The following is a 14,330-nucleotide window of genomic DNA, read 5'->3' on the forward strand; positions in this document are numbered from 1 at the left end:
GCCACCTTTTCATTTCGTTAAAAACGCAGAAATATGAAGTGAGGAGTGATCCAATCTTATGAAATCAACTTGTTTGGGGGTCTGGCAAATCGTCTTATTACTTTTTATTGAGATACAGTGAAGACATTTTTGAAAACAATACGGCGATTTCCTTTTGGATAACAAAATTAGCTCGATTTTTTTTTTTTTTTTTTTTTCGAGAGTTGTCCTACTGGAGCTGTAGAGCTAGGTTCTCGGAAGGGCTCCCCGTCAGAATCACATACTACAATTTGCAGACGAGACAGGCAATGTCGCCCAATAAAACACTGCAATAGGCCAATTGTAGCGGGCCGTGATTCTGAATGTGATATTCTTTGTACGGTTCAGGCATGTGCGGGCGTAGGGACTCGGAATCGCGTGTATCATCGCGAAGGGCTCGAATATTTGTACGTTAATGTGCTCGATCGCGTGTGCGTTTGTATGTCGCGTGTGCTAACGTGTAACTTCGCGTGCATAAATTCTATTTCATAACCGTGTGCCTTTCGCATATTCGCGTGTGTTCTAGAATGATCGCGCGCGGACCGTGAATCTGATACTTAATTTTTTGTGTACGGTTCAGATTCCAGAAGGAAGTGGGTTCTTCCATATCATTAGAGATCCCAATCATGTCGTCGTAGAACGCGTGGTCTAGTGGATATGAGCTTTATTTTTTTTGATTGGTCCAACTGAATGTATGGACCTAAATTGCTAGAATAAAGGTTAAAGATTTCCGGACGTGACCGATTCATGATCGCGCATTTGCGGGTTGGCGTTTGAGATCGCGTTTGTAACTTCGTAAGTACTAAAACGTTCACACAATTGCCGCAGTGTTATCAAGTTTACGCGATCGCAGGCATAGGTGTGCGTAGATGATCGCGAAGGGCTTAAGCGTTCGTATGTTGACGTGTTTGTCCCGTGTGCTCGCGTGTATGTGACTTCGCGTGTATAAATTCGATTTTGAAACCCTGCGGCGATTTATATATTCGCGGACCGTCATTCTGATCTTTAGTTTTCGGTGTACGGATCACATTCTGACAGGGAGAGAGTTACCCCATATCACTAGAGTTTCCGGTCATGTCGCCATGGAACGTTTTGTCTAGTGGATATGGTAGTTATTTTTCAATTTTATTATTTTTTTAATAATTAACAAGGACCTAGATTGTTTGTACCGAGGATAGATACTTCCGGACGATCCCGATTCATGATGGCGCGAGCGCGGGAGTTTGTAGGTTGACGCTTGAGATCGTGTTGGTAAGTTTATGAGTGCTGAGATTTTCACCTTATCACCGGGGTGTAATCATGTTTGCGAGTTCATAGGCTGCTTGGAAAATCGCGAGGGGCTCTAACGTTTGTGCGCTGACGTGATTTTGTAACGTGTGTTCTTGAATGGTTGCGCGAACCGTGAGTCTGATATTAAATTTTCAGTGCGCGGTTTGAATTCTGGCAGAGAGTGGGATCGTTTATATCGATAGGGTTCCCGGTCATGTCGCCATGAGACGTGTTGTCTAATAGGTATGGGCGTATTTTCTTAATTGGTCCAGCTGAAGGCATGGACCTAGGCTTCTAGGATCAAGGATAGACTTTCGGACGTGACCGATTCGTAATCGCGTGCACGATGGCATTTTTGTAGGTTCCCGCTGAGACCGCGTTTGAGAATGTGTGAGTGTTAAGACGTTCACTATCACCATCGTTGTTGATTCAGCTGAAGGCGGGTGTAGAATGGCAGTATAGGACTCGAAAAGAAGAAATAAAAGACAATATATGAGAGACGTAATAGATTAGATAGGTACAAGATACAGCTGAAGTTATGATCATCACATGAGACATACATTAGTACTTCAAACACTACTAATACTTGAATAGCCAATCACCACACATAGCACATCCTTTCTCAATTATCTATTTGTTACTGGTTGATTGTTGGTTATGAGCTGGTGAATAGAGGAAAGGTATAGAACAGACAAAAGGCTCATATCAGCCCTCCCGGCCTCCCCGACACACCACTATCGAGGCGTATTGTAATCAACATCTTGAAGCGGGCTTCTTATATAAATCAAATCCTCAGTAGTCATAATGTTTGGTGGAATATTAACATGAGAACTAATTAACCTCTAGTAGTAGAACTTGGTGCAAATAAAAACTAAAAAGAGCGGAGGTCCTTATATTTGAATATATTGTGGCTTGATGATGTTTACAATACCGTCAATCCCATCAACCTGTGAGAGGGGATAACAAAATTAGCTCGATTTTGAAAAAAAAAATACTCAAGACCCTATAAGTTGGTGACGTAAATTTGCAAAAACAACTGTTTTAATCCGAAAATTTGGTTAATGGGTGGTAAAAATTGCAAAGAAAAAAAATAAAATGAATAATTGAACGTATATAATCTGTGGTTTCATTTTTCAACCTAATCCAGGTGATATTTATTGTTATTCGGGTAATAACCAGTAACCCACCTTAATTTCTTTCTGAATTTCCGATCCAGCTCGATTTGTTTTTATATTTCCACCAATCTCGCTGGAAATACATCAAACATTATAAAGACTGACGTTTTCTAACGGGCAAGTATATTTTCAAAACAGTTTTTTATCACTAAATGTAAAGTTATTCTAAACTAAGTGAAAGAACCGTGTTTCTATTAATATAACATCCATTAATAGTCCCAAACTCTGGGCCTTATAAAGGGTTAATTTTATTCATTTGATTCATTTTATGTATTTGGTTTATTACTTTCATTTTATTCATTTCATTTATTTTACACATTTTAGTCCTTTTTTATTTTTTTTTTGTTTTATTAAAGTTTTTGGTTTTTATTTATAATTTATTTTATAAATTTTATTTATTTTGTTATTTTTAAATATTTTTGATCTGATTCATTTGATTCATTTAATCCACCTTACCAATATTATTCACTTTGTTAATTGTATTCACTTTATTTTATTCATTTTGTACTTTTTTCATTTTATGCATTTTTCATCCATTTTATTATTCCAAACAATTTTTTATAAATTTATTTTATTTATTTTGTTCATGTTTTGGATTTTGTATCATATTTCTTTTATTTATATTATTGATTTCAATAATTTTAATTAATTTAATTATCATTTCTCGACAAACATATGATTACGGCTTAAAAGCCAACTGTCAAAATTCTCTTTGAAAAGAAATTCCGGACAAACACAGTTTGCAACAGACAATGAAAGAGGAAACTTTTCTCTTTTGTTTACTACCAACATCTGTGATTGATGAGTAACGGTTTGTCTGGAATTTCCTTTCAAAGAGAATTTTGACAGTTGGCTTTTAAGCCATAATCATATGTTTGTCGAGGTTTGATTCAGTTTATTATTTATTTTATTCAATGAATTTATTTTGCTCATATTTACATTTTGTTCATTTTATCTATTTTATTAATCCTATTAATTTCATTATTTTAATAATTTTATTATTTTGAAATGAATGAACATTTATTTTACTCTTTTTATTCATTTTAATCCTAGTCATTTTGTTCACCTCATTCATATCATTCATTTTATTAGTTCTTGTAATTTTATTAATTTTAATAATATTATAAATTCATGATTTGATTCGTTTGTTTCATTTTCATTCGTTTGACTTATTTTACTCATTTCATTCAGTTTTTACATTTTATTCATTCCCTTCATTTTTATAATTCTAGTAATAATGTTAATATTATTATGAAATTATTAATTCTATCCTAATTAATTTCTTTTAATCCTTTTAGTTTTATTAAATTTATTACTTTTATATGTTTAATAAATTTTATTAATTTCTTTTAATTTTATAAATTTAGTGTTTAGTTTTATTTTATGAACTTTGTCAATTTTATGAATGATATTTTATTTCTTTTATTGATTTTATTTGTTTTATTTAATTTATAATTTTTTTTTAATTTTATTAATTTGATTACCTGATTTCTTCCTTCATTTTCAATATTTTCATTCTTTTAATTTTTTTTGTTTTCTACATTTAATTAACCTTATTTTGATATTTTATTTATATCATTATATTTTTGATTTTCTCAATTATGTTCAACTTATTGATTTAGTTATTTTGTTCACTATATTCATAGTATTCAGTAATTTCATTAATTTTATAATTTCATTGATTTCATTTATTTTAATAATATTAATTTTTAATAATTTATATTTTTCTGTCCTTTTAATAATAACAAAGCTCTTAAAATATTCTTGTTAACCTTAAGTTCCCCTTAAGGGGGCCTGACAGTGCAAAATTTCAAAAAAAAAAATAATATTTTTATTTTTGCATTTTTCGGATCTCTATGATAAGAAATATATGCCCAAGAAAAGATTTACTCGAATTCAACTTGGTTCGTCTGCTAGAGCCCATCAAATTACCAACTATTAATTTTCATATGAAGCTGATAAAATCGGCTCAAAAAGCTGATAAAATCAGGGGTAGATAACTCGGGGGCTGATAAAATCGGGTCTCCACTGTATATGTATCTATTTGATTTGTTGTATTAACTTTATTCACCTTATTTATTTCTCTTTTTGTTTACATCAATTATATTATCTATTAAATTTATTTTAAAAATTTCATAAACATGAATAAACCATGTCGCACTTTGTTCATTTTAGTTATTTTATTCATTTTGTTAGTATCTTCAATTTATTTTTGAGGTCATTTGAATCTTCTTCATTCTATTTGTTTAAAGTTTTGTTAAATTTATTTATTTTAATAATTTTATGATTTTTCATAAAGCGATTTTATTAATCTTGTTCAATATTACAGATGAATTAATCATTTAATTTGAACAATTTTGTTCACCTCGTAACTTTGATTATTTTGTACATGTAATTCTCTAAATTCATTTTATATTTTTAATTTATCTTTATCTATTGATTGCGTTTATTTAATAGATTCCGTTTTTCTTATTATTATTTATTTTGTCAACTCATTTTTTATATATTTCACTTATTTTAATAAGCTTATGTATAATGTATATTTGATAGGTTTTATTTATTTATTTAATTTACTGATCGCTCTATCAACATGTCTCGCGGCTCTTCCCCCTTAGCATGAAAACCGACAAAAAAAAACCTATAATCAGTAAAATTGCAGCAACATGTAGCTGCCGATTGTTCGAACGAGCTCATGCTGTGTCGAGTATATATTGGACGAATTTTAGAGATATAACAGTAACGTTAAAAGGGAACCAAAAATAATAGAGTTCGCAGAGTGCTTCCCTGACGACAGCAAGAGTTATAGTTTAACTCTTGGGCCTTAAGCTTTCTATTGTAACACAAGCAAATCGATATTTCCAACAAACCCTTTTAATATTTAGATGTCGATGGAATCGAATGGCTGACGTTGAAGTTAAACACTGGATCGAATTCGTCATGAAGAGTTATGAAATGTTTTGGCCGAATTGGGCAGTATAATTCAAACACGTTGTAGTTTGAAATTCAAAAATCACAAAAAAATATTTTCCTATCCCCAAATTTGGTTTTGAACATCTAGAAATACACAGAATCTGAGACTGGGCATGATATAAATAGTGCATCGTTCATTACGATTGCCCAGGTAGCGTGTCTTAACCGAGACAACTTAAAATACATACGAGTTTCAAGTAGCGCAAAGCCAGCATTTAATTATGATCTCGCAATCTGGTGGTAGGTAGTAACATAGGAAATATCCCGGATGCTCTAGTGAAACAAAAAAATGGAATCGAAACTTGCTTATTGAACTAGTTAGGAGTGAAACAGTAAACAATTTACGTTTAGTATGAATTACAATATATTGAGATTGATGTTATTTTCTTTCGCTACAATATTATTCTTAATATAAGAAAAGCGTACATTATGTTTTGTCTTAGTAACATTAAAATTTATGAATTCAGAATTGTAAAAGAATGTTAAAAGTTTTGTCACTGATACTGCCACGTTTGTCCCCATCAAGGACACCATCGACGTTGCCATTGGATATTCTGTAACTTCGAACAGGATTACGCATTCCTCTACCTCATATCATTCCGCAATCGAAGAACAAACAAAACTGCTCCGTGAGTCATGCCTTATCTTCTAACACTCGGACATACCGACACTAGCAGAAACCTGCGGCAGGGGTTGTTTCTCTCGGACATACTCCTCTTCGTCCTCGTCGACGTCGTCGTCGCCGTAGTTATCGTGGACGTCTTTTCGCCATACAGAACAAGTCAAGTAAAGAGTGACCAAGCACTGGCACTGAGAAGGGATACGTACATACACGTAATGTCATCCGCCTTTTTCAGCGTCGGATGATCCCCTTTCCTGAACCCCTCTCGGTTCCTGTTATCCCAAAGTGCACACAGTGGGTGCACTCGGAGTCGAAGGTAAGAGGAAAAAGATTATTTGTTGTGATATACATGCATGTTAGGAAAAATATCCCGACGTTACCACATACCACCAGTGGCAGAGCCAAGCTTACCCCTAGCTTCGCTACGACAGTGGGTGGATGGGTGCTTCACGACGACGACGACAACGACAATGACGATGTGGCAAGGATTCGTTTGGTTAGCAACGCAGCGAAAGGCTTCATCTCCCATTCCAATGTGCGTCGTCCAATGGTCAAAGGATTTTCTTTCGCCGGTCTCCCCTTCTCACTCAGCTGCATATCCTTGCAATACGTGGGGCTAACCATCAACGACGACGACGACGATGAGAACGTTTGTTCTGATGATGGCATCGGCGACGAGGGCTATTATAAAACGGTGCATGCTAAATTTTCTTCTGCCATCAGTGTCCGCCCAAGGCAAGCTGCTTTGGTCAATTTGCTTGTGCAGTGGGCCCACCATATAGACTCACACTTACAGTCAGAGACTACTCCGGTGAAACACGTGGGCCCCCGTCCGTTCATCCTTGATGGCCAAACCAACCCCACCCCCTCTGCAACTTGTGGTGACCTGAGCGATAGTCCGCAGATAGTGCCGAGCCTTCTTCTAGCCACTGTGCAGATTGCAGCCCAAAGGAGGTGGCGTATTGCTCACAAGATAGAGGGGGTTCCGAACTGGAGACATTCGTTGGTGCTGGTCGTGTTGTGCACCGTGTGGCCGAGATGCTGGCTCGACCAGCAGTGGCAACGGTACCGGCGCGGAGGTCGGGGCTTGATTAAAGAAGTTTGGTCAACCGGCTACGATCGGGCTGTTTTTCATCCAGCTGCATATATGTGTATTAAGTAAGAGGTTGAATTAGTGCGTTTTATACGTGTGTCTGCTGTTGTTGTAGTTGTCGAGAAGGGGAAGGATAGTTCTCTGTTGAAGATGTGACCTGGTGCTCCAATGGAGCATGAAGTACGATTTGACTTGAGTTGGACGTGCCAGATCTTGGGCATTCAAAGAGGTTCCGTATTCGAAAACATTCATCTAACTTGTCCGATGGGTACCGGTTGGCATGAGCGTTCCGAGGGTACGTCAAGAATAAGGCCTAGCTTGACTCTCAAGAACAAATTACGCATCCGATTCTATGCTAATCGGATTTATTTGGATTATCCGCAATCCTTCAGATCGTTGCCAAGGGTTTTCTTTGAAGACTTTTCTAAGAATCGAGTGAATCGCTCACAAAATAAAATATTTGCAATGCAGGCTTACTATAACCGAATCTAACTGTTAAGAAGAAAGGGCTAATTTTCCAACTATAGCTTCATCAACGAACGAGGAACCGAATTAGTGTTTAAAAACAAGGGATGATGTCCCGCAAGAGCAGAAGAACTGATTGCTGATGAGATCATAACAAAATCGAAACATGATTCGGCTATATTTTTCTTTTCTACACCAGATCGAGAAATATGAAAAAAATTTACTTTAGCGAATCATTGATCACCGGCTTCGTTTTCGAGTTTAACGTCCATCTGTATGACCAAGTCGGTTGCCGGATACGGATGAGTCGAAATGGAAACATAATCCATGACTTACCACAGGAAGCGAAATTGACTGGGATGAAATTTCATGGGAGCTTATGGGAATATTGCATCCCAAATTTAAACTGTTAATTTGTTTAATTTGCTCCCATTTCATTGAACTCATTTAATTTGGTTGTGAGAAAATCTTATATTTTCGTGGTTTTGCGGAAATACTCGAATTTGATCACGAACCTTTCCTTTCCGTACGACCAATCACAAACTATTTCTTCCCTTTGAAATGAACGCCTAGCCGCTTCTCGTCGGTCCGATCCGTCGTCCCGCATTCCAGTTTTCGGCAAATCAGCAACATTTTCCGCAGCACGATGGTTTTCTCATTTCGGAAAATCTAATCATTATTATTATCATCAAAGCAGCAATCCACTGACTTCGGTCGGTTCTATCGCTCGTCCCGGATCCTACACGCTAAGTCCCGACACCACGTATGCTTAATTTTCCTGATGGGGCAGGAATCGGGAGAGCAGAGGCGGCAGCTGGCAGTAGAGCAATAGATGAAAAACTCAAAGTTGAGCACAACCCCATCAAACCCGGTTAGTGGTTGGATGGACTGTGGGGGTGTCTCGAAAACCGGTTTTCTATTGATTCAGCATCGGAATTTATCCCTGTGTAATGGGAATGGTAACCTTCTGTTTTTCGGCAGTCTACGGGAATCCCAGAACGAAATTTCTCAAACCCATGTAAAATAACTGATAGGAAGTTTAGGAGGAACCTAATTTTGTCACTTTTTGTTTTCGGCACTTATTTTTCCACATTCCGGTCGATTCTAAAATTGATATTGACACGATGGAATCGGCTAAATCTACACCGACAAATGACAAACGCTTGTAGTACAACAACAGAATGAGTAGAACATAAAATATCACGTCCATGAAAGATGTCCCAAACGCACCGAAGCGTCGGATGAAGACAAAATAGTGTTTTTTTTGTTCTTCGAAGACTGCACAGCCAAACACTAAATTTCCTATATTGAATCATCAAATGTGTTGTACAATAAAAATTACTATAAAATCATTAGCCGTAAAAGTTTTTGTAGTGTGCTACCTGATTACAGAAATGTCAGGTGACAGTCTGGTTTTGATATGTACATAGCGTAGTCTGAGAATTGATCATTTGAAGCTGAAGATTCAGAAAAGAAGGCATAAGTCAAGTCCTCCGCATTTATACGACATGTAACCCGTCAGGGTAACAATTTAGCGCTGGGTGGAAATATACCCTTTCGTGCGTACTCTCTCCGTAGAGTGTATTGTTTACGAAAATTTATGCTCACCGCTGTTTCGATATCGTTCACTATTTCTTGTAAATTTTTATATAGTTTCGCGTTTGTGAACGGTTTTGTGCGTTCAGATAGGTGTAGTAATTTTTGTTTGACAATTGTACATAGTTAACATAGGGCTTAGATAGGCCACCGCTCTCCTACTGCTGAAATACGTGTACTGGCTATGCTGCACATAGGTGATGACAGCTATGCAGCGGTACGGTTTTTTTGGTGTTGGTGTTTTCGGTCGAGGTGGAAGGCGGCCATCGTGTGAGAAGAGTTAGAATGTGACGAACCACGGTGAATAACAGACGTCCGCAATAAGTTTTAGTGAGACAGTTTTCCGCCACTAGAAAAACGATTCAGTGCGCGCGTGTGACGGCAAGCTAAGACCGTCGAAAAGTGCCGGCTCGTGGTTCGGGCACAGTGCATTGTGTGGTGTCGGTTCGCCAAAAGGGGATTAGCTAATTGCAAAGGAGTTCTTTCGCTACCCCGGCTAATTAACAAGGAACCGAACATCAACCGTTCTCGCTATAGAGGATAAGTCGAACGAGCCTAGCTCTCCTCTATAGCTAATAGCCAAGGAGAACGAAGCAGGGCGGACAAAGGTTCCCCCTGGGAAGTTTACTGCGGTAACTTCCGGGATCGTTTACGGCGAGTAGACGATCCGGCGATTCGTCGCCAACGTCGCTAGGGAGGTTCCAACAAAGGAGCCAAGCTCACCTCCCTAGCTAAACGCCAAGGACCGCTGCCGGAGCAGCCAACGACCAAAGGAGAACGCGGCCGTTGTTGTCCCGGCCGGTCGGAGGAAACCGCCCGCCTTTCCGCCCGCAGCAGTGAGCCACCCGCAGCAGCAGTGAAGTGGAGAGTTCGAGGACAATAAAGTCGGTAAATTTAGTAATTTATTTTGTTTTGTTTACCCTTTTTTTTGTTGTTACGAAAATCCGAAATTCTGTAGAGGCACCCAGGCCGCCCTGAAAAGAAGGGTACGCCGGGCAAACAAGAACCGGAGTAGTGGGCAAACCCCTACTTACAGACATTAACACCGATGGAAATACTAAGGAAGGAATTTCTACAGATTTTGAAATGTAACGGATTCCAAAGACGCTGTGGTGTGTAGCAGTCCTTTAATCGTCGTGTATGTACATCAGGGTGCAAATATTTATGGTCATCCTGAATTTGAAAACCAAAGTTTTAGATCACCTTGAAGGGTTGCGCAAAACGGTCCAAGACCTTCGGTGATAGTTACGGCGTGTTTTGTACTGTTTTAGTAGATTTTCATGGTTCTAAGATTAGACCACGCAGACGAAAAGCTGAGTGCATTCTGAAATATTAAATGTGTCTCAAACTCAAACTGATGTTATTTCTATTCAGTTTCACCATGTAGAGTAGAGTGGGGTCAAGTAGGTCAGTTTGTTTTGGCGAGCTCCTATGATGGTATTTTTGCACTGATTTTGATAAACCAGCACTCGTTGGAAATGAGTTTTGGTTTGGCTAAATATTGTTCAAGCTAAATCCAATAAGGCGTAGGTACTTTTTCGATGTTTTTACAATCTGGGGGTACGATGGGTCACTATATTCGAGGCTAAATAAAACAATGTATACACCTAGAAAATCAGCAGTTCAACTTTTATTTGAAGAGTATGAATACAGCAGATTATTTAAAAATTAATAACAACAATAATAAATGCAATCCATTGGCGTCATTCAGGTTAGAAAATGAGTAGGTGGCAAATGATGCGAAAAATCATGAAATTTATAAAACATGCTAAACACGGCTACTGCAACGCCTGGTTTTGTACTTGCAATTCTTCGGTGTACCGTCATCGCCAGAGTGTGGAATTGAAGTTGTGCATTCCGGGTAACACTTAGTTATGTGACGATCTCATTTGCACTTTTTTTGATTCCATTTCCTTCTATTTTTTTATTGTTTTTTTTTCGATTATCTACTTCAACAATACCTTAAAGTATTATATTGTTAACTCACGCGTAATATCTGATGCGCTTTCATTGATGACGAGCACTTTCCTTTGTCACGGGCACGTAATGTTTCGAACGGAACTTAGAATTGTTTAGAGGCTGACCGAATACTGGCGCCATCTTGTACAGATGCAATTGCGTTCTTTATGTCCTCTTTACATCATTTTGACGTATTTCATACAACTTTCCTTTCAAAATAGTTCAAATTTGCATTATAATGGTGACCTATAGTGCCCCCAATTCGCTGACTTATAGTGCCCCCAATTGGCTGACTTATAGTGCCCCCAAGCGTATGTTTCGTGTTGATATCCGTATTTAGTATGTAGTTTCCCGACGACTTACCCCTTTGTCTTCTACCGCAGAAGTCAGGACATTTTGGATTTTTTTTTCATCGAATGCGAATCACCTGAATCTGCGGCATTCCCGGGCTAGCGTAAAAGGACTTAGCACCTGACGCCGTCGGGACCGATAAAAGGTTACGTCACGGGAAGCTTCCATAGGCTCGGATTCAGTGGATCTTTATTGGATTGGCTTCAGTCTTACCTTACCGGTCGCGAAATGGCTGTAAAAATTGGAGACTGCACCACTGCTTATTTCGCTGTCAGCTCTGGAGTTCCTCAAGGCAGTCATCTTGGGCCATTCATATTTCTGCTCTACCTCAACGATTTGAACCTTTCAGTAAATTGTCTGAAACTATCATTCGCCGATGACTTTAAGTTATACCATCTAATCAAAAATGCTGAATACACTGAATTCTTACAATCACAGTTAGATATATTCACTAATTGGTGCACAGTGAATAGGATGGTTTTGAATGCTTCAAAGTGTTCTGTTATCTCGTTCACCCGCAAACGCTCGACAATTACATACGACTACAATATTTCGAAAAATATTATTAAGCGTGAATCTTCTGTAAAGGACTTAGGAGTTATTCTAGATCCCAAACTAAATTTTAAGGATCATATGGAATACGTCATTTCAAAGGCCTCCAAGCTCCTTGGATTCATTTTTCGAGTTACTAAAAACTTCAGCGATATACATTGCTTGAAAGCACTTTATTGTGCTCTGGTTCGCTCTACTCTCGAATATGCAGCAGTAGTTTGGTCACCTCATTACCAAATCGATGTCCAGCGCATTGAAGCTATTCAGCGAAAGTTTGTTCACTTTGCTCTTCGTAAGCTACCATGGAGGGACCCGCTAAACCTACCGTGTTATTAAGACCGTTGTCAACTTATCGACCTCGATTTGCTGTCTGTTCGTCGAGACGTTGCTAAGGCAGTTTTCATTGCTGATCTGCTTCAATCAAGAATCGATTGTTCTGATCTTCTGCAACTTGTGGATTTTGACATTCATCGTCGTATTCTTAGATTTTATTCATTTTTAAGAATCCCTCGAGCCAGAACTAATTACGGCTATAATCAGCCATTCATTAGCATATGCCGTCTATTCAATCGTTGCTCCAATGTTTTCGATTTTCACCTGTCACGTAGTGCTGTAAAACAATTATTTCTAAACTCCCTGTCTCGATAGTCATAGCTCTAGTACTAGTCCTTAGATATAAATGAGGTTCTGTTAATGTTAATTGTATAGTATTAGTCAATGAAATGTATCATTTGGAAATGTGTAGCTCATTTTGAACAACTTTTCTGTTGAGATGGTTTATGTATAAATTATTCCGAGCAAAGGTAAATTTTTAAGGCAATTTTTAAGCCCATTTTAAAATTGATATTTCTAGCATTCCATATTAAGGAACATACAAAATTATGTGGGCCGAATCCTTTTGCCTTTCTTATATAGAAAGGTTATGCAATCCCTCTGAAAATCGTCAACCTAATCCCGACCAGGGCCGATCCCATTCGACTCAGCTCGTCGAGATCGGAAAGTCTGTATGCGTGTGTGTGTGCGTATGTATGTGTCAAAAATGTCACTCATTTTTCTCAGAAATGGGCAGGACCGATTCGTCCAAATTTAGTCTTAAAGGAAAGGTACAACCTTCCCATAGGCTGCTATTTAATTTTGTGTCGATCTGAATTCCGGTTCCGGAGTTACGAGTTTAAAAGCGACTACACAGAGATTTCCCATATAAACTGGTACCACTATAATATCAAAATGATGCAAAACTTTCTAAAATGGATACAAAATTAAAATTATCGACATTTGATGTAATGCAGAAAAAAAATGACAAAGATTGACTTTTTTGGTTTTTTGGCACATTTTTCTAATATAGAAGGGTTATGTAATTATTCTGAGAATCGTCAACCTAATCCCGGCCTAATTTTTAGACTAAAATAGTGTTTCTGGAGTTTAACAGGGGCGTAGCTACGAGTGTACAGAGAGGGGTTAGGCGAACTAGGTATGATTTTTTATTTGTTTCAAGTGTGTCACCGTCGACATGTGGCTCATCAGATTCGTGGCTGACGAGCCATGATGTATAGTGTACTAAAAAAGTAATAGACATTTCCACAATTGTATTGATTAGTAGTCATACTTTGGAAAAAATGAAAAAGGCACAATTGCACCACTAGGTGGATTAAAACAGGTTTTTTAACATTTCTTTTCAGTACATTATTCTGGAAGTTTATGTTTCGAATCATTTTGTAGAACATTTCAAATCGATATAAGTTTTAAGAAAAAAACTACAAAGTAAAACGTACTCTTAGGATCATTCTCCGAAAAACGAAGAAGTTTTTTTGGAATGAAATTTCTAAAAACTTTGCCGAAGACACCTTGAATATTAAATTTATGAAAAATTAGCTTTAAGATCCCATGTTTTCTACATTTCTTGTCTCATTTCTCAATTATCTTGTCCTTCTTGTCTAATTTCTCAAAAGCCTTACTAAAATGCAAGACATTATTTTTTGAATGTTGTCCTACTGGAGCTGTAGAGCTTGTTTCTCGGAAAGGCCAGAATCACTCACTACAATTGCAGACGGAAAAAGTCACCTAATTAAACACTGCTTAAGGCCAAAAGCAGCTAATGATGTCCGGTTTTTTCGAATAATAGATTATCCGTTCATCGAGTAATTTTTGAAAGTATGATTAATTGATTCGATTAATCGACCGAGATAATCGATTAAGATCAATAATCGATTAGGTAGTAAATCTTAGTTTGTCAACCATTATGAATTATGTTGTCGAATAA

The sequence above is a fragment of the Topomyia yanbarensis genome, chromosome 1, assembly GCF_030247195.1.
Source record: "Topomyia yanbarensis strain Yona2022 chromosome 1, ASM3024719v1, whole genome shotgun sequence".
In the NCBI taxonomy this organism is placed as follows: Eukaryota; Metazoa; Arthropoda; class Insecta; order Diptera; family Culicidae; genus Topomyia; species Topomyia yanbarensis.